The sequence below is a fragment of the Rhinoderma darwinii genome (genome assembly GCF_050947455.1).
Source record: "Rhinoderma darwinii isolate aRhiDar2 chromosome 5 unlocalized genomic scaffold, aRhiDar2.hap1 SUPER_5_unloc_31, whole genome shotgun sequence".
NCBI lineage: Eukaryota > Metazoa > Chordata > Amphibia > Anura > Rhinodermatidae > Rhinoderma > Rhinoderma darwinii.
In genome coordinates, this window is record NW_027461789.1 from 117943 (window position 1) to 141746 (window position 23804).

The 23804-nt window shown below is 47.8% G+C and overlaps 16 non-coding genes across 16 annotated transcripts; all 16 read left to right on the forward strand.

Moving 5' to 3' along the window:
- Window positions 1–341: 341 nt before the first annotated feature.
- Window positions 342–532, forward strand: LOC142689526 (U2 spliceosomal RNA). Its single transcript, XR_012858391.1, has one exon. It is a non-coding gene; the product is annotated as a U2 spliceosomal RNA (small nuclear RNA).
- Window positions 533–1805: 1273 nt separating this feature from the next.
- LOC142689527 (U2 spliceosomal RNA) lies at window positions 1806–1996 on the forward strand. Its single transcript, XR_012858392.1, has one exon. It is a non-coding gene; the product is annotated as a U2 spliceosomal RNA (small nuclear RNA).
- Window positions 1997–3288: 1292 nt separating this feature from the next.
- Window positions 3289–3479, forward strand: LOC142689528 (U2 spliceosomal RNA). Its single transcript, XR_012858393.1, has one exon. It is a non-coding gene; the product is annotated as a U2 spliceosomal RNA (small nuclear RNA).
- Window positions 3480–4775: 1296 nt separating this feature from the next.
- On the forward strand, window positions 4776–4966 carry LOC142689529 (U2 spliceosomal RNA). Its single transcript, XR_012858394.1, has one exon. It is a non-coding gene; the product is annotated as a U2 spliceosomal RNA (small nuclear RNA).
- Window positions 4967–6242: 1276 nt separating this feature from the next.
- Window positions 6243–6433, forward strand: LOC142689530 (U2 spliceosomal RNA). Its single transcript, XR_012858395.1, has one exon. It is a non-coding gene; the product is annotated as a U2 spliceosomal RNA (small nuclear RNA).
- A 1272-nt stretch (window positions 6434–7705) lies between these two features.
- On the forward strand, window positions 7706–7896 carry LOC142689532 (U2 spliceosomal RNA). Its single transcript, XR_012858397.1, has one exon. It is a non-coding gene; the product is annotated as a U2 spliceosomal RNA (small nuclear RNA).
- A 1312-nt stretch (window positions 7897–9208) lies between these two features.
- On the forward strand, window positions 9209–9399 carry LOC142689708 (U2 spliceosomal RNA). The gene has a single exon (XR_012858556.1). It is a non-coding gene; the product is annotated as a U2 spliceosomal RNA (small nuclear RNA).
- A 1292-nt stretch (window positions 9400–10691) lies between these two features.
- LOC142689534 (U2 spliceosomal RNA) lies at window positions 10692–10882 on the forward strand. The gene has a single exon (XR_012858398.1). It is a non-coding gene; the product is annotated as a U2 spliceosomal RNA (small nuclear RNA).
- A 1293-nt stretch (window positions 10883–12175) lies between these two features.
- Window positions 12176–12366, forward strand: LOC142689717 (U2 spliceosomal RNA). The gene has a single exon (XR_012858564.1). It is a non-coding gene; the product is annotated as a U2 spliceosomal RNA (small nuclear RNA).
- Window positions 12367–13666: 1300 nt separating this feature from the next.
- Window positions 13667–13857, forward strand: LOC142689535 (U2 spliceosomal RNA). The gene has a single exon (XR_012858399.1). It is a non-coding gene; the product is annotated as a U2 spliceosomal RNA (small nuclear RNA).
- Window positions 13858–15139: 1282 nt separating this feature from the next.
- On the forward strand, window positions 15140–15330 carry LOC142689536 (U2 spliceosomal RNA). Its single transcript, XR_012858400.1, has one exon. It is a non-coding gene; the product is annotated as a U2 spliceosomal RNA (small nuclear RNA).
- A 1304-nt stretch (window positions 15331–16634) lies between these two features.
- LOC142689537 (U2 spliceosomal RNA) lies at window positions 16635–16825 on the forward strand. Its single transcript, XR_012858401.1, has one exon. It is a non-coding gene; the product is annotated as a U2 spliceosomal RNA (small nuclear RNA).
- A 1296-nt stretch (window positions 16826–18121) lies between these two features.
- LOC142689538 (U2 spliceosomal RNA) lies at window positions 18122–18312 on the forward strand. Its single transcript, XR_012858402.1, has one exon. It is a non-coding gene; the product is annotated as a U2 spliceosomal RNA (small nuclear RNA).
- Window positions 18313–19600: 1288 nt separating this feature from the next.
- On the forward strand, window positions 19601–19791 carry LOC142689539 (U2 spliceosomal RNA). Its single transcript, XR_012858403.1, has one exon. It is a non-coding gene; the product is annotated as a U2 spliceosomal RNA (small nuclear RNA).
- A 1288-nt stretch (window positions 19792–21079) lies between these two features.
- LOC142689735 (U2 spliceosomal RNA) lies at window positions 21080–21270 on the forward strand. Its single transcript, XR_012858579.1, has one exon. It is a non-coding gene; the product is annotated as a U2 spliceosomal RNA (small nuclear RNA).
- Window positions 21271–22562: 1292 nt separating this feature from the next.
- Window positions 22563–22753, forward strand: LOC142689540 (U2 spliceosomal RNA). Its single transcript, XR_012858404.1, has one exon. It is a non-coding gene; the product is annotated as a U2 spliceosomal RNA (small nuclear RNA).
- The last annotated feature ends 1051 nt before the right edge of the window (window positions 22754–23804 follow it).

The following is a 23804-nucleotide window of genomic DNA, read 5'->3' on the forward strand; positions in this document are numbered from 1 at the left end:
GGACTGGATTACAGCTGATACAAGGTGTGAAGGAACAAGGGGTGGCTGTGGGCATGCACTTGCTGCCGCTGCCAGTGTTTATCTGCATGGCAGCAGGGCATTTGGGCGTTGCCAGGAAGGCGTTTTTATGTAGATTCCTCCTCTTTCAGCACTGCATTGTGGTGCAAGCAAAAGAAGCAAATCCTGTCTGGCTTCCTCTCCGGCCTTTATTCACCTCCCGTGTAGCTGTGAGTGTGTGAGCCTGCAGGGCCCCATGGAATTGCCTAGAAGTAGGCTGAATCGCTGCAAGGGCTGAACAGCAGTATCGGGCAGGCTCGGGCAACGCGCGGCCCGTTCGGGTTATCGCTTCTCGGCCTTTTGGCTAAGATCAAGTGTAGTATCTGTTCTTATCAGTTTAATATCTGATACGTCCCCTATCTGGGGACCATATATTAAATGGATTTTTAGAACAGGGAGATGGAAATAGAGCTTGCTCTGTCCACTCCACGCATTGACCTGGTATTGCAGTATTTCCAGGACCGGTGCACCCTTTCCTTATGTGTTGACTAAAAGCAGATTCCAAAAGTGTTTTTTGTCTTTGCTATTGTTTCTGTCTTTCTGAAGGGATCTCCCCTTTTAATCCCATTATTTCAACACCTGTTGGACAATGCATGAGTGATAATGAGCTCATTGATTAAATGCAATTAATGAATAGATTGCCACCTCTTGTTGTGTGTCGTCTGTGTTTCTGTGTTTCCGGCATTTCACATTGGAACACCTCATTCACCTTCCTTGTCTTCTCTCCGCCCTCCCTTTTAGGTAAGTTAAAGAGCTGCACCTGAGCCAGCCACTGATTGATTGATTGATTGATTGATTGATTGATTGATTGATTGATGCAGCACAACAGTCAAATAGTGGAGTGGAGTAGGGGAACAGCAAACAGCCAATAAAGCAGCCCGCCCGCTCGCCTGCCCGCCACAATGGACCTACCTGTGTACACTAGATGGATGTGATGGAATGTACTGTCGTCCCTACATTTCAAGAAGAAGTAAGAATTGCAGTTGCAACAAAGCCTTGCTTGCCTACAAAGAGAGCAGCAATTTGGATTTGTTACTATGTTACCTAGAAGAATAACAAACTGTGCAAGGATGGAGGTTGTAGGAGCAAGGAGAAGTTGTCTGTAAAGTTGGTGGATGCCTATTTTCCATTTTGCAGTCCCTTGTCTCCCTCTTGTGGCCTCCTGGAGGCAACTAGCTGTGCAAAAAAAAGACAGCCTGGCGGCCGGCTGTTGCAGTGTTGCCCTCTCAGGCAACACTGAGTGACTGACTGAGCCTCACCGTCTTATATAAAGTTCAGACGGAACTTTGCACGTGTCATAGTGGAGCCCTCAGGATTCCAGAGCCAGCTTTCTGACATCATAATGGGGCCTCAGAGATAAAAGCCTGGGCCCAGGCAGTGTTGGTCAGTGCTGCTCAGCAGGCAGCACTGGACTGGACTGGATTACAGCTGATACAAGGTGTGAAGGAACAAGGGGTGGCTGTGGGCATGCACTTGCTGCCGCTGCCAGTGTTTATCTGCATGGCAGCAGGGCATTTGGGCGTTGCCAGGAAGGCGTTTTTATGTAGATTCCTCAGCACTGCATTGTGGTGCAAGCAAAAGAAGCAAATCCTGTCTGGCTTCCTCTCCGGCCTTTATTCACCTCCCGTGTAGCTGTGAGTGTGTGAGCCTGCAGGGCCCCATGGAATTGCCTAGAAGTAGGCTGAATCGCTGCAAGGGCTGAACAGCAGTATCGGGCAGGCTCGGGCAACGCGCGGCCCGTTCGGGTTATCGCTTCTCGGCCTTTTGGCTAAGATCAAGTGTAGTATCTGTTCTTATCAGTTTAATATCTGATACGTCCCCTATCTGGGGACCATATATTAAATGGATTTTTAGAACAGGGAGATGGAAATAGAGCTTGCTCTGTCCACTCCACGCATTGACCTGGTATTGCAGTATTTCCAGGACCGGTGCACCCTTTCCTTATGTGTTGACTAAAAGCAGATTCCAAAAGTGTTTTTTGTCTTTGCTATTGTTTCTGTCTTTCTGAAGGGATCTCCCCTTTTAATCCCATTATTTCAACACCTGTTGGACAATGCATGAGTGATAATGAGCTCATTGATTAAATGCAATTAATGAATAGATTGCCACCTCTTGTTGTGTGTCGTCTGTGTTTCTGTGTTTCCGGCATTTCACATTGGAACACCTCATTCACCTTCCTTGTCTTCTCTCCGCCCTCCCTTTTAGGTAAGTTAAAGAGCTGCACCTGAGCCAGCCACTGATTGATTGATTGATTGATTGATTGATTGATTGATTGATTGATTGATTGATTGATGCAGCACAACAGTCAAATAGTGGAGTGGAGTAGGGGAACAGCAAACAGCCAATAAAGCAGCCCGCCCGCTCGCCTGCCCGCCACAATGGACCTACCTGTGTACACTAGATGGATGTGATGGAATGTACTGTCGTCCCTACATTTCAAGAAGAAGTAAGAATTGCAGTTGCAACAAAGCCTTGCTTGCCTACAAAGAGAGCAGCAATTTGGATTTGTTACTATGTTACCTAGAAGAATAACAAACTGTGCAAGGATGGAGGTTGTAGGAGCAAGGAGAAGTTGTCTGTAAAGTTGGTGGATGCCTATTTTCCATTTTGCAGTCCCTTGTCTCCCTCTTGTGGCCTCCTGGAGGCAACTAGCTGTGCAAAAAAAAGACAGCCTGGCGGCCGGCTGTTGCAGTGTTGCCCTCTCAGGCAACACTGAGTGACTGACTGAGCCTCACCGTCTTATATAAAGTTCAGACGGAACTTTGCACGTGTCATAGTGGAGCCCTCAGGATTCCAGAGCCAGCTTTCTGACATCATAATGGGGCCTCAGAGATAAAAGCCTGGGCCCAGGCAGTGTTGGTCAGTGCTGCTCAGCAGGCAGCACTGGACTGGACTGGATTACAGCTGATACAAGGTGTGAAGGAACAAGGGGTGGCTGTGGGCATGCACTTGCTGCCGCTGCCAGTGTTTATCTGCATGGCAGCAGGGCATTTGGGCGTTGCCAGGAAGGCGTTTTTATGTAGATTCCTCCTCTTTCAGCACTGCATTGTGGTGCAAGCAAAAGAAGCAAATCCTGTCTGGCTTCCTCTCCGGCCTTTATTCACCTCCCGTGTAGCTGTGAGTGTGTGAGCCTGCAGGGCCCCATGGAATTGCCTAGAAGTAGGCTGAATCGCTGCAAGGGCTGAACAGCAGTATCGGGCAGGCTCGGGCAACGCGCGGCCCGTTCGGGTTATCGCTTCTCGGCCTTTTGGCTAAGATCAAGTGTAGTATCTGTTCTTATCAGTTTAATATCTGATACGTCCCCTATCTGGGGACCATATATTAAATGGATTTTTAGAACAGGGAGATGGAAATAGAGCTTGCTCTGTCCACTCCACGCATTGACCTGGTATTGCAGTATTTCCAGGACCGGTGCACCCTTTCCTTATGTGTTGACTAAAAGCAGATTCCAAAAGTGTTTTTTGTCTTTGCTATTGTTTCTGTCTTTCTGAAGGGATCTCCCCTTTTAATCCCATTATTTCAACACCTGTTGGACAATGCATGAGTGATAATGAGCTCATTGATTAAATGCAATTAATGAATAGATTGCCACCTCTTGTTGTGTGTCGTCTGTGTTTCTGTGTTTCCGGCATTTCACATTGGAACACCTCATTCACCTTCCTTGTCTTCTCTCCGCCCTCCCTTTTAGGTAAGTTAAAGAGCTGCACCTGAGCCAGCCACTGATTGATTGATTGATTGATTGATTGATTGATTGATTGATTGATTGATTGATTGATTGATGCAGCACAACAGTCAAATAGTGGAGTGGAGTAGGGGAACAGCAAACAGCCAATAAAGCAGCCCGCCCGCTCGCCTGCCCGCCACAATGGACCTACCTGTGTACACTAGATGGATGTGATGGAATGTACTGTCGTCCCTACATTTCAAGAAGAAGTAAGAATTGCAGTTGCAACAAAGCCTTGCTTGCCTACAAAGAGAGCAGCAATTTGGATTTGTTACTATGTTACCTAGAAGAATAACAAACTGTGCAAGGATGGAGGTTGTAGGAGCAAGGAGAAGTTGTCTGTAAAGTTGGTGGATGCCTATTTTCCATTTTGCAGTCCCTTGTCTCCCTCTTGTGGCCTCCTGGAGGCAACTAGCTGTGCAAAAAAAAGACAGCCTGGCGGCCGGCTGTTGCAGTGTTGCCCTCTCAGGCAACACTGAGTGACTGACTGAGCCTCACCGTCTTATATAAAGTTCAGACGGAACTTTGCACGTGTCATAGTGGAGCCCTCAGGATTCCAGAGCCAGCTTTCTGACATCATAATGGGGCCTCAGAGATAAAAGCCTGGGCCCAGGCAGTGTTGGTCAGTGCTGCTCAGCAGGCAGCACTGGACTGGACTGGATTACAGCTGATACAAGGTGTGAAGGAACAAGGGGTGGCTGTGGGCATGCACTTGCTGCCGCTGCCAGTGTTTATCTGCATGGCAGCAGGGCATTTGGGCGTTGCCAGGAAGGCGTTTTTATGTAGATTCCTCCTCTTTCAGCACTGCATTGTGGTGCAAGCAAAAGAAGCAAATCCTGTCTGGCTTCCTCTCCGGCCTTTATTCACCTCCCGTGTAGCTGTGAGTGTGTGAGCCTGCAGGGCCCCATGGAATTGCCTAGAAGTAGGCTGAATCGCTGCAAGGGCTGAACAGCAGTATCGGGCAGGCTCGGGCAACGCGCGGCCCGTTCGGGTTATCGCTTCTCGGCCTTTTGGCTAAGATCAAGTGTAGTATCTGTTCTTATCAGTTTAATATCTGATACGTCCCCTATCTGGGGACCATATATTAAATGGATTTTTAGAACAGGGAGATGGAAATAGAGCTTGCTCTGTCCACTCCACGCATTGACCTGGTATTGCAGTATTTCCAGGACCGGTGCACCCTTTCCTTATGTGTTGACTAAAAGCAGATTCCAAAAGTGTTTTTTGTCTTTGCTATTGTTTCTGTCTTTCTGAAGGGATCTCCCCTTTTAATCCCATTATTTCAACACCTGTTGGACAATGCATGAGTGATAATGAGCTCATTGATTAAATGCAATTAATGAATAGATTGCCACCTCTTGTTGTGTGTCGTCTGTGTTTCTGTGTTTCCGGCATTTCACATTGGAACACCTCATTCACCTTCCTTGTCTTCTCTCCGCCCTCCCTTTTAGGTAAGTTAAAGAGCTGCACCTGAGCCAGCCACTGATTGATTGATTGATTGATTGATTGATTGATTGATTGATGCAGCACAACAGTCAAATAGTGGAGTGGAGTAGGGGAACAGCAAACAGCCAATAAAGCAGCCCGCCCGCTCGCCTGCCCGCCACAATGGACCTACCTGTGTACACTAGATGGATGTGATGGAATGTACTGTCGTCCCTACATTTCAAGAAGAAGTAAGAATTGCAGTTGCAACAAAGCCTTGCTTGCCTACAAAGAGAGCAGCAATTTGGATTTGTTACTATGTTACCTAGAAGAATAACAAACTGTGCAAGGATGGAGGTTGTAGGAGCAAGGAGAAGTTGTCTGTAAAGTTGGTGGATGCCTATTTTCCATTTTGCAGTCCCTTGTCTCCCTCTTGTGGCCTCCTGGAGGCAACTAGCTGTGCAAAAAAAAGACAGCCTGGCGGCCGGCTGTTGCAGTGTTGCCCTCTCAGGCAACACTGAGTGACTGACTGAGCCTCACCGTCTTATATAAAGTTCAGACGGAACTTTGCACGTGTCATAGTGGAGCCCTCAGGATTCCAGAGCCAGCTTTCTGACATCATAATGGGGCCTCAGAGATAAAAGCCTGGGCCCAGGCAGTGTTGGTCAGTGCTGCTCAGCAGGCAGCACTGGACTGGACTGGATTACAGCTGATACAAGGTGTGAAGGAACAAGGGGTGGCTGTGGGCATGCACTTGCTGCCGCTGCCAGTGTTTATCTGCATGGCAGCAGGGCATTTGGGCGTTGCCAGGAAGGCGTTTTTATGTAGATTCCTCCTCTTTCAGCACTGCATTGTGGTGCAAGCAAAAGAAGCAAATCCTGTCTGGCTTCCTCTCCGGCCTTTATTCACCTCCCGTGTAGCTGTGAGTGTGTGAGCCTGCAGGGCCCCATGGAATTGCCTAGAAGTAGGCTGAATCGCTGCAAGGGCTGAACAGCAGTATCGGGCAGGCTCGGGCAACGCGCGGCCCGTTCGGGTTATCGCTTCTCGGCCTTTTGGCTAAGATCAAGTGTAGTATCTGTTCTTATCAGTTTAATATCTGATACGTCCCCTATCTGGGGACCATATATTAAATGGATTTTTAGAACAGGGAGATGGAAATAGAGCTTGCTCTGTCCACTCCACGCATTGACCTGGTATTGCAGTATTTCCAGGACCGGTGCACCCTTTCCTTATGTGTTGACTAAAAGCAGATTCCAAAAGTGTTTTTTGTCTTTGCTATTGTTTCTGTCTTTCTGAAGGGATCTCCCCTTTTAATCCCATTATTTCAACACCTGTTGGACAATGCATGAGTGATAATGAGCTCATTGATTAAATGCAATTAATGAATAGATTGCCACCTCTTGTTGTGTGTCGTCTGTGTTTCTGTGTTTCCGGCATTTCACATTGGAACACCTCATTCACCTTCCTTGTCTTCTCTCCGCCCTCCCTTTTAGGTAAGTTAAAGAGCTGCACCTGAGCCAGCCACTGATTGATTGATTGATTGATTGATTGATTGATTGATGCAGCACAACAGTCAAATAGTGGAGTGGAGTAGGGGAACAGCAAACAGCCAATAAAGCAGCCCGCCCGCTCGCCTGCCCGCCACAATGGACCTACCTGTGTACACTAGATGGATGTGATGGAATGTACTGTCGTCCCTACATTTCAAGAAGAAGTAAGAATTGCAGTTGCAACAAAGCCTTGCTTGCCTACAAAGAGAGCAGCAATTTGGATTTGTTACTATGTTACCTAGAAGAATAACAAACTGTGCAAGGATGGAGGTTGTAGGAGCAAGGAGAAGTTGTCTGTAAAGTTGGTGGATGCCTATTTTCCATTTTGCAGTCCCTTGTCTCCCTCTTGTGGCCTCCTGGAGGCAACTAGCTGTGCAAAAAAAAGACAGCCTGGCGGCCGGCTGTTGCAGTGTTGCCCTCTCAGGCAACACTGAGTGACTGACTGAGCCTCACCGTCTTATATAAAGTTCAGACGGAACTTTGCACGTGTCATAGTGGAGCCCTCAGGATTCCAGAGCCAGCTTTCTGACATCATAATGGGGCCTCAGAGATAAAAGCCTGGGCCCAGGCAGTGTTGGTCAGTGCTGCTCAGCAGGCAGCACTGGACTGGACTGGATTACAGCTGATACAAGGTGTGAAGGAACAAGGGGTGGCTGTGGGCATGCACTTGCTGCCGCTGCCAGTGTTTATCTGCATGGCAGCAGGGCATTTGGGCGTTGCCAGGAAGGCGTTTTTATGTAGATTCCTCCTCTTTCAGCACTGCATTGTGGTGCAAGCAAAAGAAGCAAATCCTGTCTGGCTTCCTCTCCGGCCTTTATTCACCTCCCGTGTAGCTGTGAGTGTGTGAGCCTGCAGGGCCCCATGGAATTGCCTAGAAGTAGGCTGAATCGCTGCAAGGGCTGAACAGCAGTATCGGGCAGGCTCGGGCAACGCGCGGCCCGTTCGGGTTATCGCTTCTCGGCCTTTTGGCTAAGATCAAGTGTAGTATCTGTTCTTATCAGTTTAATATCTGATACGTCCCCTATCTGGGGACCATATATTAAATGGATTTTTAGAACAGGGAGATGGAAATAGAGCTTGCTCTGTCCACTCCACGCATTGACCTGGTATTGCAGTATTTCCAGGACCGGTGCACCCTTTCCTTATGTGTTGACTAAAAGCAGATTCCAAAAGTGTTTTTTGTCTTTGCTATTGTTTCTGTCTTTCTGAAGGGATCTCCCCTTTTAATCCCATTATTTCAACACCTGTTGGACAATGCATGAGTGATAATGAGCTCATTGATTAAATGCAATTAATGAATAGATTGCCACCTCTTGTTGTGTGTCGTCTGTGTTTCTGTGTTTCCGGCATTTCACATTGGAACACCTCATTCACCTTCCTTGTCTTCTCTCCGCCCTCCCTTTTAGGTAAGTTAAAGAGCTGCACCTGAGCCAGCCACTGATTGATTGATTGATTGATTGATTGATTGATTGATTGATTGATTGATTGATTGATTGATTGATTGATTGATTGATGCAGCACAACAGTCAAATAGTGGAGTGGAGTAGGGGAACAGCAAACAGCCAATAAAGCAGCCCGCCCGCTCGCCTGCCCGCCACAATGGACCTACCTGTGTACACTAGATGGATGTGATGGAATGTACTGTCGTCCCTACATTTCAAGAAGAAGTAAGAATTGCAGTTGCAACAAAGCCTTGCTTGCCTACAAAGAGAGCAGCAATTTGGATTTGTTACTATGTTACCTAGAAGAATAACAAACTGTGCAAGGATGGAGGTTGTAGGAGCAAGGAGAAGTTGTCTGTAAAGTTGGTGGATGCCTATTTTCCATTTTGCAGTCCCTTGTCTCCCTCTTGTGGCCTCCTGGAGGCAACTAGCTGTGCAAAAAAAAGACAGCCTGGCGGCCGGCTGTTGCAGTGTTGCCCTCTCAGGCAACACTGAGTGACTGACTGAGCCTCACCGTCTTATATAAAGTTCAGACGGAACTTTGCACGTGTCATAGTGGAGCCCTCAGGATTCCAGAGCCAGCTTTCTGACATCATAATGGGGCCTCAGAGATAAAAGCCTGGGCCCAGGCAGTGTTGGTCAGTGCTGCTCAGCAGGCAGCACTGGACTGGACTGGATTACAGCTGATACAAGGTGTGAAGGAACAAGGGGTGGCTGTGGGCATGCACTTGCTGCCGCTGCCAGTGTTTATCTGCATGGCAGCAGGGCATTTGGGCGTTGCCAGGAAGGCGTTTTTATGTAGATTCCTCCTCTTTCAGCACTGCATTGTGGTGCAAGCAAAAGAAGCAAATCCTGTCTGGCTTCCTCTCCGGCCTTTATTCACCTCCCGTGTAGCTGTGAGTGTGTGAGCCTGCAGGGCCCCATGGAATTGCCTAGAAGTAGGCTGAATCGCTGCAAGGGCTGAACAGCAGTATCGGGCAGGCTCGGGCAACGCGCGGCCCGTTCGGGTTATCGCTTTTCGGCCTTTTGGCTAAGATCAAGTGTAGTATCTGTTCTTATCAGTTTAATATCTGATACGTCCCCTATCTGGGGACCATATATTAAATGGATTTTTAGAACAGGGAGATGGAAATAGAGCTTGCTCTGTCCACTCCACGCATTGACCTGGTATTGCAGTATTTCCAGGACCGGTGCACCCTTTCCTTATGTGTTGACTAAAAGCAGATTCCAAAAGTGTTTTTTGTCTTTGCTATTGTTTCTGTCTTTCTGAAGGGATCTCCCCTTTTAATCCCATTATTTCAACACCTGTTGGACAATGCATGAGTGATAATGAGCTCATTGATTAAATGCAATTAATGAATAGATTGCCACCTCTTGTTGTGTGTCGTCTGTGTTTCTGTGTTTCCGGCATTTCACATTGGAACACCTCATTCACCTTCCTTGTCTTCTCTCCGCCCTCCCTTTTAGGTAAGTTAAAGAGCTGCACCTGAGCCAGCCACTGATTGATTGATTGATTGATTGATTGATTGATTGATTGATTGATTGATTGATTGATGCAGCACAACAGTCAAATAGTGGAGTGGAGTAGGGGAACAGCAAACAGCCAATAAAGCAGCCCGCCCGCTCGCCTGCCCGCCACAATGGACCTACCTGTGTACACTAGATGGATGTGATGGAATGTACTGTCGTCCCTACATTTCAAGAAGAAGTAAGAATTGCAGTTGCAACAAAGCCTTGCTTGCCTACAAAGAGAGCAGCAATTTGGATTTGTTACTATGTTACCTAGAAGAATAACAAACTGTGCAAGGATGGAGGTTGTAGGAGCAAGGAGAAGTTGTCTGTAAAGTTGGTGGATGCCTATTTTCCATTTTGCAGTCCCTTGTCTCCCTCTTGTGGCCTCCTGGAGGCAACTAGCTGTGCAAAAAAAAGACAGCCTGGCGGCCGGCTGTTGCAGTGTTGCCCTCTCAGGCAACACTGAGTGACTGACTGAGCCTCACCGTCTTATATAAAGTTCAGACGGAACTTTGCACGTGTCATAGTGGAGCCCTCAGGATTCCAGAGCCAGCTTTCTGACATCATAATGGGGCCTCAGAGATAAAAGCCTGGGCCCAGGCAGTGTTGGTCAGTGCTGCTCAGCAGGCAGCACTGGACTGGACTGGATTACAGCTGATACAAGGTGTGAAGGAACAAGGGGTGGCTGTGGGCATGCACTTGCTGCCGCTGCCAGTGTTTATCTGCATGGCAGCAGGGCATTTGGGCGTTGCCAGGAAGGCGTTTTTATGTAGATTCCTCCTCTTTCAGCACTGCATTGTGGTGCAAGCAAAAGAAGCAAATCCTGTCTGGCTTCCTCTCCGGCCTTTATTCACCTCCCGTGTAGCTGTGAGTGTGTGAGCCTGCAGGGCCCCATGGAATTGCCTAGAAGTAGGCTGAATCGCTGCAAGGGCTGAACAGCAGTATCGGGCAGGCTCGGGCAACGCGCGGCCCGTTCGGGTTATCGCTTCTCGGCCTTTTGGCTAAGATCAAGTGTAGTATCTGTTCTTATCAGTTTAATATCTGATACGTCCCCTATCTGGGGACCATATATTAAATGGATTTTTAGAACAGGGAGATGGAAATAGAGCTTGCTCTGTCCACTCCACGCATTGACCTGGTATTGCAGTATTTCCAGGACCGGTGCACCCTTTCCTTATGTGTTGACTAAAAGCAGATTCCAAAAGTGTTTTTTGTCTTTGCTATTGTTTCTGTCTTTCTGAAGGGATCTCCCCTTTTAATCCCATTATTTCAACACCTGTTGGACAATGCATGAGTGATAATGAGCTCATTGATTAAATGCAATTAATGAATAGATTGCCACCTCTTGTTGTGTGTCGTCTGTGTTTCTGTGTTTCCGGCATTTCACATTGGAACACCTCATTCACCTTCCTTGTCTTCTCTCCGCCCTCCCTTTTAGGTAAGTTAAAGAGCTGCACCTGAGCCAGCCACTGATTGATTGATTGATTGATTGATTGATTGATTGATTGATTGATTGATTGATTGATTGCAGCACAACAGTCAAATAGTGGAGTGGAGTAGGGGAACAGCAAACAGCCAATAAAGCAGCCCGCCCGCTCGCCTGCCCGCCACAATGGACCTACCTGTGTACACTAGATGGATGTGATGGAATGTACTGTCGTCCCTACATTTCAAGAAGAAGTAAGAATTGCAGTTGCAACAAAGCCTTGCTTGCCTACAAAGAGAGCAGCAATTTGGATTTGTTACTATGTTACCTAGAAGAATAACAAACTGTGCAAGGATGGAGGTTGTAGGAGCAAGGAGAAGTTGTCTGTAAAGTTGGTGGATGCCTATTTTCCATTTTGCAGTCCCTTGTCTCCCTCTTGTGGCCTCCCTGGAGGCAACTAGCTGTGGCAAAAAAAAGACAGCCTGGCGGCCGGCTGTTGCAGTGTGCCCTCTCAGGCAACACTGAGTGACTGACTGAGCCTCACCGTCTTATATAAAGTTCAGACGGAACTTTGCACGTGTCATAGTGGAGCCCTCAGGATTCCAGAGGCTCAGCTTTCTGACATCATAATGGGGCCTCAGAGATAAAAGCCTGGGCCCAGGCAGTGTTGGTCAGTGCTGCTCAGCAGGCAGCACTGGACTGGACTGGATTACAGCTGATACAAGGTGTGAAGGAACAAGGGGTGGCTGTGGGCATGCACTTGCTGCCGCTGCCAGTGTTTATCTGCATGGCAGCAGGGCATTTGGGCGTTGCCAGGAAGGCGTTTTTATGTAGATTCCTCCTCTTTCAGCACTGCATTGTGGTGCAAGCAAAAGAAGCAAATCCTGTCTGGCTTCCTCTCCGGCCTTTCTCACCTCCGTGTAGCTGTGAGTGTGTGAGCCTGCAGGGCCCATGGAATTGCCTAGAAGTAGGCTGAATCGCTGCAAGGGCTGAACAGCAGTATCGGGCAGGCTCGGGCAACGCGCGGCCCGTTCGGGTTATCGCTTCTCGGCTTTTGGCTAAGATCAAGTGTAGTATCTGTTCTTATCAGTTTAATATCTGATACGTCCCCTATCTGGGGACCATATATTAAATGGATTTTTAGGAACAGGGAGATGGAAATAGAGCTTGCTCTGTCCACTCCACGCATTGACCTGGTATTGCAGTATTTCCAGGACCGGTGCACCCTTTCCTTATGTGTTGACTAAAAGCAGATTCCAAAAGTGTTTTTTGTCTTTGCTATTGTTTCTGTCTTTCTGAAGGGATCTCCCCTTTTAATCCCATTATTTCAACACCTGTTGGACAATGCATGAGTGATAATGAGCTCATTGATTAAATGCAATTAATGAATAGATTGCCACCTCTTGTTGTGTGTCGTCTGTGTTTCTGTGTTTCCGGCATTTCACATTGGAACACCTCATTCACCTTCCTTGTCTTCTCTCCGCCCTCCCTTTTAGGTAAGTTAAAGAGCTGCACCTGAGCCAGCCACTGATTGATTGATTGATTGATTGATTGATTGATTGATTGATTGATTGATTGATTGATTGATTGATGCAGCACAACAGTCAAATAGTGGAGTGGAGTAGGGGAACAGCAAACAGCCAATAAAGCAGCCCGCCCGCTCACCTGCCCGCCACAATGGACCTACCTGTGTACACTAGATGGATGTGATGGAATGTACTGTCGTCCCTACATTTCAAGAAGAAGTAAGAATTGCAGTTGCAACAAAGCCTTGCTTGCCTACAAAGAGAGCAGCAATTTGGATTTGTTACTATGTTACCTAGAAGAATAACAAACTGTGCAAGGATGGAGGTTGTAGGAGCAAGGAGAAGTTGTCTGTAAAGTTGGTGGATGCCTATTTTCCATTTTGCAGTCCCTTGTCTCCCTCTTGTGGCCTCCTGGAGGCAACTAGCTGTGCAAAAAAAAGACAGCCTGGCGGCCGGCTGTTGCAGTGTTGCCCTCTCAGGCAACACTGAGTGACTGACTGAGCCTCACCGTCTTATATAAAGTTCAGACGGAACTTTGCACGTGTCATAGTGGAGCCCTCAGGATTCCAGAGCCAGCTTTCTGACATCATAATGGGGCCTCAGAGATAAAAGCCTGGGCCCAGGCAGTGTTGGTCAGTGCTGCTCAGCAGGCAGCACTGGACTGGACTGGATTACAGCTGATACAAGGTGTGAAGGAACAAGGGGTGGCTGTGGGCATGCACTTGCTGCCGCTGCCAGTGTTTATCTGCATGGCAGCAGGGCATTTGGGCGTTGCCAGGAAGGCGTTTTTATGTAGATTCCTCCTCTTTCAGCACTGCATTGTGGTGCAAGCAAAAGAAGCAAATCCTGTCTGGCTTCCTCTCCGGCCTTTATTCACCTCCCGTGTAGCTGTGAGTGTGTGAGCCTGCAGGGCCCCATGGAATTGCCTAGAAGTAGGCTGAATCGCTGCAAGGGCTGAACAGCAGTATCGGGCAGGCTCGGGCAACGCGCGGCCCGTTCGGGTTATCGCTTCTCGGCCTTTTGGCTAAGATCAAGTGTAGTATCTGTTCTTATCAGTTTAATATCTGATACGTCCCCTATCTGGGGACCATATATTAAATGGATTTTTAGAACAGGGAGATGGAAATAGAGCTTGCTCTGTCCACTCCACGCATTGACCTGGTATTGCAGTATTTCCAGGACCGGTGCACCCTTTCCTTATGTGTTGACTAAAAGCAGATTCCAAAAGTGTTTTTTGTCTTTGCTATTGTTTCTGTCTTTCTGAAGGGATCTCCCCTTTTAATCCCATTATTTCAACACCTGTTGGACAATGCATGAGTGATAATGAGCTCATTGATTAAATGCAATTAATGAATAGATTGCCACCTCTTGTTGTGTGTCGTCTGTTTCTGTGTTTCCGGCATTTCACATTGGAACACCTCATTCACCTTCCTTGTCTTCTCTCCGCCCTCCCTTTTAGGTAAGTTAAAGAGCTGCACCTGAGCCAGCCACTGATTGATTGATTGATTGATTGATTGATTGATTGATTGATTGATTGATGCAGCACAACAGTCAAATAGTGGAGTGGAGTAGGGGAACAGCAAACAGCCAATAAAGCAGCCCGCCCGCTCGCCTGCCCGCCACAATGGACCTACCTGTGTACACTAGATGGATGTGATGGAATGTACTGTCGTCCCTACATTTCAAGAAGAAGTAAGAATTGCAGTTGCAACAAAGCCTTGCTTGCCTACAAAGAGAGCAGCAATTTGGATTTGTTACTATGTTACCTAGAAGAATAACAAACTGTGCAAGGATGGAGGTTGTAGGAGCAAGGAGAAGTTGTCTGTAAAGTTGGTGGATGCCTATTTTCCATTTTGCAGTCCCTTGTCTCCCTCTTGTGGCCTCCTGGAGGCAACTAGCTGTGCAAAAAAAAGACAGCCTGGCGGCCGGCTGTTGCAGTGTTGCCCTCTCAGGCAACACTGAGTGACTGACTGAGCCTCACCGTCTTATATAAAGTTCAGACGGAACTTTGCACGTGTCATAGTGGAGCCCTCAGGATTCCAGAGCCAGCTTTCTGACATCATAATGGGGCCTCAGAGATAAAAGCCTGGGCCCAGGCAGTGTTGGTCAGTGCTGCTCAGCAGGCAGCACTGGACTGGACTGGATTACAGCTGATACAAGGTGTGAAGGAACAAGGGGTGGCTGTGGGCATGCACTTGCTGCCGCTGCCAGTGTTTATCTGCATGGCAGCAGGGCATTTGGGCGTTGCCAGGAAGGCGTTTTTATGTAGATTCCTCCTCTTTCAGCACTGCATTGTGGTGCAAGCAAAAGAAGCAAATCCTGTCTGGCTTCCTCTCCGGCCTTTATTCACCTCCCGTGTAGCTGTGAGTGTGTGAGCCTGCAGGGCCCCATGGAATTGCCTAGAAGTAGGCTGAATCGCTGCAAGGGCTGAACAGCAGTATCGGGCAGGCTCGGGCAACGCGCGGCCCGTTCGGGTTATCGCTTCTCGGCCTTTTGGCTAAGATCAAGTGTAGTATCTGTTCTTATCAGTTTAATATCTGATACGTCCCCTATCTGGGGACCATATATTAAATGGATTTTTAGAACAGGGAGATGGAAATAGAGCTTGCTCTGTCCACTCCACGCATTGACCTGGTATTGCAGTATTTCCAGGACCGGTGCACCCTTTCCTTATGTGTTGACTAAAAGCAGATTCCAAAAGTGTTTTTTGTCTTTGCTATTGTTTCTGTCTTTCTGAAGGGATCTCCCCTTTTAATCCCATTATTTCAACACCTGTTGGACAATGCATGAGTGATAATGAGATCATTGATTAAATGCAATTAATGAATAGATTGCCACCTCTTGTTGTGTGTCGTCTGTGTTTCTGTGTTTCCGGCATTTCACATTGGAACACCTCATTCACCTTCCTTGTCTTCTCTCCGCCCTCCCTTTTAGGTAAGTTAAAGAGCTGCACCTGAGCCAGCCACTGATTGATTGATTGATTGATTGATTGATTGATTGATTGATTGATTGATTGATTGATTGATTGATTGATGCAGCACAACAGTCAAATAGTGGAGTGGAGTAGGGGAACAGCAAACAGCCAATAGAGCAGCCCGCCCGCTCGCCTGCCCGCCACAATGGACCTACCTGTGTACACTAGATGGATGTGATGGAATGTACTGTCGTCCCTACATTTCAAGAAGAAGTAAGAATTGCAGTTGCAACAAAGCCTTGCTTGCCTACAAAGAGAGCAGCAATTTGGATTTGTTACTATGTTACCTAGAAGAATAACAAACTGTGCAAGGATGGAGGTTGTAGGAGCAAGGAGAAGTTGTCTGTAAAGTTGGTGGATGCCTATTTTCCATTTTGCAGTCCCTTGTCTCCCTCTTGTGGCCTCCTGGAGGCAACTAGCTGTGCAAAAAAAAGACAGCCTGGCGGCCGGCTGTTGCAGTGTTGCCCTCTCAGGCAACACTGAGTGACTGACTGAGCCTCACCGTCTTATATAAAGTTCAGACGGAACTTTGCACGTGTCATAGTGGAGCCCTCAGGATTCCAGAGCCAGCTTTCTGACATCATAATGGGGCCTCAGAGATAAAAGCCTGGGCCCAGGCAGTGTTGGTCAGTGCTGCTCAGCAGGCAGCACTGGACTGGACTGGATTACAGCTGATACAAGGTGTGAAGGAACAAGGGGTGGCTGTGGGCATGCACTTGCTGCCGCTGCCAGTGTTTATCTGCATGGCAGCAGGGCATTTGGGCGTTGCCAGGAAGGCGTTTTTATGTAGATTCCTCCTCTTTCAGCACTGCATTGTGGTGCAAGCAAAAGAAGCAAATCCTGTCTGGCTTCCTCTCCGGCCTTTATTCACCTCCCGTGTAGCTGTGAGTGTGTGAGCCTGCAGGGCCCCATGGAATTGCCTAGAAGTAGGCTGAATCGCTGCAAGGGCTGAACAGCAGTATCGGGCAGGCTCGGGCAACGCGCGGCCCGTTCGGGTTATCGCTTCTCGGCCTTTTGGCTAAGATCAAGTGTAGTATCTGTTCTTATCAGTTTAATATCTGATACGTCCCCTATCTGGGGACCATATATTAAATGGATTTTTAGAACAGGGAGATGGAAATAGAGCTTGCTCTGTCCACTCCACGCATTGACCTGGTATTGCAGTATTTCCAGGACCGGTGCACCCTTTCCTTATGTGTTGACTAAAAGCAGATTCCAAAAGTGTTTTTTGTCTTTGCTATTGTTTCTGTCTTTCTGAAGGGATCTCCCCTTTTAATCCCATTATTTCAACACCTGTTGGACAATGCATGAGTGATAATGAGCTCATTGATTAAATGCAATTAATGAATAGATTGCCACCTCTTGTTGTGTGTCGTCTGTGTTTCTGTGTTTCCGGCATTTCACATTGGAACACCTCATTCACCTTCCTTGTCTTCTCTCCGCCCTCCCTTTTAGGTAAGTTAAAGAGCTGCACCTGAGCCAGCCACTGATTGATTGATTGATTGATTGATTGATTGATTGATTGATTGATTGATTGATTGATTGATGCAGCACAACAGTCAAATAGTGGAGTGGAGTAGGGGAACAGCAAACAGCCAATAAAGCAGCCCGCCCGCTCGCCTGCCCGCCACAATGGACCTACCTGTGTACACTAGATGGATGTGATGGAATGTACTGTCGTCCCTACATTTCAAGAAGAAGTAAGAATTGCAGTTGCAACAAAGCCTTGCTTGCCTACAAAGAGAGCAGCAATTTGGATTTGTTACTATGTTACCTAGAAGAATAACAAACTGTGCAAGGATGGAGGTTGTAGGAGCAAGGAGAAGTTGTCTGTAAAGTTGGTGGATGCCTATTTTCCATTTTGCAGTCCCTTGTCTCCCTCTTGTGGCCTCCTGGAGGCAACTAGCTGTGCAAAAAAAAGACAGCCTGGCGGCCGGCTGTTGCAGTGTTGCCCTCTCAGGCAACACTGAGTGACTGACTGAGCCTCACCGTCTTATATAAAGTTCAGACGGAACTTTGCACGTGTCATAGTGGAGCCCTCAGGATTCCAGAGCCAGCTTTCTGACATCATAATGGGGCCTCAGAGATAAAAGCCTGGGCCCAGGCAGTGTTGGTCAGTGCTGCTCAGCAGGCAGCACTGGACTGGACTGGATTACAGCTGATACAAGGTGTGAAGGAACAAGGGGTGGCTGTGGGCATGCACTTGCTGCCGCTGCCAGTGTTTATCTGCATGGCAGCAGGGCATTTGGGCGTTGCCAGGAAGGCGTTTTTATGTAGATTCCTCCTCTTTCAGCACTGCATTGTGGTGCAAGCAAAAGAAGCAAATCCTGTCTGGCTTCCTCTCCGGCCTTTATTCACCTCCCGTGTAGCTGTGAGTGTGTGAGCCTGCAGGGCCCCATGGAATTGCCTAGAAGTAGGCTGAATCGCTGCAAGGGCTGAACAGCAGTATCGGGCAGGCTCGGGCAACGCGCGGCCCGTTCGGGTTATCGCTTCTCGGCCTTTTGGCTAAGATCAAGTGTAGTATCTGTTCTTATCAGTTTAATATCTGATACGTCCCCTATCTGGGGACCATATATTAAATGGATTTTTAGAACAGGGAGATGGAAATAGAGCTTGCTCTGTCCACTCCACGCATTGACCTGGTATTGCAGTATTTCCAGGACCGGTGCACCCTTTCCTTATGTGTTGACTAAAAGCAGATTCCAAAAGTGTTTTTTGTCTTTGCTATTGTTTCTGTCTTTCTGAAGGGATCTCCCCTTTTAATCCCATTATTTCAACACCTGTTGGACAATGCATGAGTGATAATGAGCTCATTGATTAAATGCAATTAATGAATAGATTGCCACCTCTTGTTGTGTGTCGTCTGTGTTTCTGTGTTTCCGGCATTTCACATTGGAACACCTCATTCACCTTCCTTGTCTTCTCTCCGCCCTCTCTTTTAGGTAAGTTAAAGAGCTGCACCTGAGCCAGCCACTGATTGATTGATTGATTGATTGATTGATTGATTGATTGATTGATTGATTGATGCAGCACAACAGTCAAATAGTGGAGTGGAGTAGGGGAACAGCAAACAGCCAATAAAGCAGCCCGCCCGCTCGCCTGCCCGCCACAATGGACCTACCTGTGTACACTAGATGGATGTGATGGAATGTACTGTCGTCCCTACATTTCAAGAAGAAGTAAGAATTGCAGTTGCAACAAAGCCTTGCTTGCCTACAAAGAGAGCAGCAATTTGGATTTGTTACTATGTTACCTAGAAGAATAACAAACTGTGCAAGGATGGAGGTTGTAGGAGCAAGGAGAAGTTGTCTGTAAAGTTGGTGGATGCCTATTTTCCATTTTGCAGTCCCTTGTCTCCCTCTTGTGGCCTCCTGGAGGCAACTAGCTGTGCAAAAAAAAGACAGCCTGGCGGCCGGCTGTTGCAGTGTTGCCCTCTCAGGCAACACTGAGTGACTGACTGAGCCTCACCGTCTTATATAAAGTTCAGACGGAACTTTGCACGTGTCATAGTGGAGCCCTCAGGATTCCAGAGCCAGCTTTCTGACATCATAATGGGGCCTCAGAGATAAAAGCCTGGGCCCAGGCAGTGTTGGTCAGTGCTGCTCAGCAGGCAGCACTGGACTGGACTGGATTACAGCTGATACAAGGTGTGAAGGAACAAGGGGTGGCTGTGGGCATGCACTTGCTGCCGCTGCCAGTGTTTATCTGCATGGCAGCAGGGCATTTGGGCGTTGCCAGGAAGGCGTTTTTATGTAGATTCCTCCTCTTTCAGCACTGCATTGTGGTGCAAGCAAAAGAAGCAAATCCTGTCTGGCTTCCTCTCCGGCCTTTATTCACCTCCCGTGTAGCTGTGAGTGTGTGAGCCTGCAGGGCCCCATGGAATTGCCTAGAAGTAGGCTGAATCGCTGCAAGGGCTGAACAGCAGTATCGGGCAGGCTCGGGCAACGCGCGGCCCGTTCGGGTTATCGCTTCTCGGCCTTTTGGCTAAGATCAAGTGTAGTATCTGTTCTTATCAGTTTAATATCTGATACGTCCCCTATCTGGGGACCATATATTAAATGGATTTTTAGAACAGGGAGATGGAAATAGAGCTTGCTCTGTCCACTCCACGCATTGACCTGGTATTGCAGTATTTCCAGGACCGGTGCACCCTTTCCTTATGTGTTGACTAAAAGCAGATTCCAAAAGTGTTTTTTGTCTTTGCTATTGTTTCTGTCTTTCTGAAGGGATCTCCCCTTTTAATCCCATTATTTCAACACCTGTTGGACAATGCATGAGTGATAATGAGCTCATTGATTAAATGCAATTAATGAATAGATTGCCACCTCTTGTTGTGTGTCGTCTGTGTTTCTGTGTTTCCGGCATTTCACATTGGAACACCTCATTCACCTTCCTTGTCTTCTCTCCGCCCTCCCTTTTAGGTAAGTTAAAGAGCTGCACCTGAGCCAGCCACTGATTGATTGATTGATTGATTGATTGATTGATTGATTGATTGATTGATTGATGCAGCACAACAGTCAAATAGTGGAGTGGAGTAGGGGAACAGCAAACAGCCAATAAAGCAGCCCGCCCGCTCGCCTGCCCGCCACAATGGACCTACCTGTGTACACTAGATGGATGTGATGGAATGTACTGTCGTCCCTACATTTCAAGAAGAAGTAAGAATTGCAGTTGCAACAAAGCCTTGCTTGCCTACAAAGAGAGCAGCAATTTGGATTTGTTACTATGTTACCTAGAAGAATAACAAACTGTGCAAGGATGGAGGTTGTAGGAGCAAGGAGAAGTTGTCTGTAAAGTTGGTGGATGCCTATTTTCCATTTTGCAGTCCCTTGTCTCCCTCTTGTGGCCTCCTGGAGGCAACTAGCTGTGCAAAAAAAAGACAGCCTGGCGGCCGGCTGTTGCAGTGTTGCCCTCTCAGGCAACACTGAGTGACTGACTGAGCCTCACCGTCTTATATAAAGTTCAGACGGAACTTTGCACGTGTCATAGTGGAGCCCTCAGGATTCCAGAGCCAGCTTTCTGACATCATAATGGGGCCTCAGAGATAAAAGCCTGGGCCCAGGCAGTGTTGGTCAGTGCTGCTCAGCAGGCAGCACTGGACTGGACTGGATTACAGCTGATACAAGGTGTGAAGGAACAAGGGGTGGCTGTGGGCATGCACTTGCTGCCGCTGCCAGTGTTTATCTGCATGGCAGCAGGGCATTTGGGCGTTGCCAGGAAGGCGTTTTTATGTAGATTCCTCCTCTTTCAGCACTGCATTGTGGTGCAAGCAAAAGAAGCAAATCCTGTCTGGCTTCCTCTCCGGCCTTTATTCACCTCCCGTGTAGCTGTGAGTGTGTGAGCCTGCAGGGCCCCATGGAATTGCCTAGAAGTAGGCTGAATCGCTGCAAGGGCTGAACAGCAGTATCGGGCAGGCTCGGGCAACGCGCGGCCCGTTCGGGTTATCGCTTCTCGGCCTTTTGGCTAAGATCAAGTGTAGTATCTGTTCTTATCAGTTTAATATCTGATACGTCCCCTATCTGGGGACCATATATTAAATAGATTTTTAGAACAGGGAGATGGAAATAGAGCTTGCTCTGTCCACTCCACGCATTGACCTGGTATTGCAGTATTTCCAGGACCGGTGCACCCTTTCCTTATGTGTTGACTAAAAGCAGATTCCAAAAGTGTTTTTTGTCTTTGCTATTGTTTCTGTCTTTCTGAAGGGATCTCCCCTTTTAATCCCATTATTTCAACACCTGTTGGACAATGCATGAGTGATAATGAGCTCATTGATTAAATGCAATTAATGAATAGATTGCCACCTCTTGTTGTGTGTCGTCTGTGTTTCTGTGTTTCCGGCATTTCACATTGGAACACCTCATTCACCTTCCTTGTCTTCTCTCCGCCCTCCCTTTTAGGTAAGTTAAAGAGCTGCACCTGAGCCAGCCACTGATTGATTGATTGATTGATTGATTGATTGATTGATTGATTGATTGATTGATTGATGCAGCACAACAGTCAAATAGTGGAGTGGAGTAGGGGAACAGCAAACAGCCAATAAAGCAGCCCGCCCGCTCGCCTGCCCGCCACAATGGACCTACCTGTGTACACTAGATGGATGTGATGGAATGTACTGTCGTCCCTACATTTCAAGAAGAAGTAAGAATTGCAGTTGCAACAAAGCCTTGCTTGCCTACAAAGAGAGCAGCAATTTGGATTTGTTACTATGTTACCTAGAAGAATAACAAACTGTGCAAGGATGGAGGTTGTAGGAGCAAGGAGAAGTTGTCTGTAAAGTTGGTGGATGCCTATTTTCCATTTTGCAGTCCCTTGTCTCCCTCTTGTGGCCTCCTGGAGGCAACTAGCTGTGCAAAAAAAAGACAGCCTGGCGGCCGGCTGTTGCAGTGTTGCCCTCTCAGGCAACACTGAGTGACTGACTGAGCCTCACCGTCTTATATAAAGTTCAGACGGAACTTTGCACGTGTCATAGTGGAGCCCTCAGGATTCCAGAGCCAGCTTTCTGACATCATAATGGGGCCTCAGAGATAAAAGCCTGGGCCCAGGCAGTGTTGGTCAGTGCTGCTCAGCAGGCAGCACTGGACTGGACTGGATTACAGCTGATACAAGGTGTGAAGGAACAAGGGGTGGCTGTGGGCATGCACTTGCTGCCGCTGCCAGTGTTTATCTGCATGGCAGCAGGGCATTTGGGCGTTGCCAGGAAGGCGTTTTTATGTAGATTCCTCCTCTTTCAGCACTGCATTGTGGTGCAAGCAAAAGAAGCAAATCCTGTCTGGCTTCCTCTCCGGCCTTTATTCACCTCCCGTGTAGCTGTGAGTGTGTGAGCCTGCAGGGCCCCATGGAATTGCCTAGAAGTAGGCTGAATCGCTGCAAGGGCTGAACAGCAGTATCGGGCAGGCTCGGGCAACGCGCGGCCCGTTCGGGTTATCGCTTCTCGGCCTTTTGGCTAAGATCAAGTGTAGTATCTGTTCTTATCAGTTTAATATCTGATACGTCCCCTATCTGGGGACCATATATTAAATGGATTTTTAGAACAGGGAGATGGAAATAGAGCTTGCTCTGTCCACTCCACGCATTGACCTGGTATTGCAGTATTTCCAGGACCGGTGCACCCTTTCCTTATGTGTTGACTAAAAGCAGATTCCAAAAGTGTTTTTTGTCTTTGCTATTGTTTCTGTCTTTCTGAAGGGATCTCCCCTTTTAATCCCATTATTTCAACACCTGTTGGACAATGCATGAGTGATAATGAGCTCATTGATTAAATGCAATTAATGAATAGATTGCCACCTCTTGTTGTGTGTCGTCTGTGTTTCTGTGTTTCCGGCATTTCACATTGGAACACCTCATTCACCTTCCTTGTCTTCTCTCCGCCCTCCCTTTTAGGTAAGTTAAAGAGCTGCACCTGAGCCAGCCACTGATTGATTGATTGATTGATTGATTGATTGATTGATTGATTGATTGATTGATGCAGCACAACAGTCAAATAGTGGAGTGGAGTAGGGGAACAGCAAACAGCCAATAAAGCAGCCCGCCCGCTCGCCTGCCCGCCACAATGGACCTACCTGTGTACACTAGATGGATGTGATGGAATGTACTGTCGTCCCTACATTTCAAGAAGAAGTAAGAATTGCAGTTGCAACAAAGCCTTGCTTGCCTACAAAGAGAGCAGCAATTTGGATTTGTTACTATGTTACCTAGAAGAATAACAAACTGTGCAAGGATGGAGGTTGTAGGAGCAAGGAGAAGTTGTCTGTAAAGTTGGTGGATGCCTATTTTCCATTTTGCAGTCCCTTGTCTCCCTCTTGTGGCCTCCTGGAGGCAACTAGCTGTGCAAAAAAAAGACAGCCTGGCGGCCGGCTGTTGCAGTGTTGCCCTCTCAGGCAACACTGAGTGACTGACTGAGCCTCACCGTCTTATATAAAGTTCAGACGGAACTTTGCACGTGTCATAGTGGAGCCCTCAGGATTCCAGAGCCAGCTTTCTGACATCATAATGGGGCCTCAGAGATAAAAGCCTGGGCCCAGGCAGTGTTGGTCAGTGCTGCTCAGCAGGCAGCACTGGACTGGACTGGATTACAGCTGATACAAGGTGTGAAGGAACAAGGGGTGGCTGTGGGCATGCACTTGCTGCCGCTGCCAGTGTTTATCTGCATGGCAGCAGGGCATTTG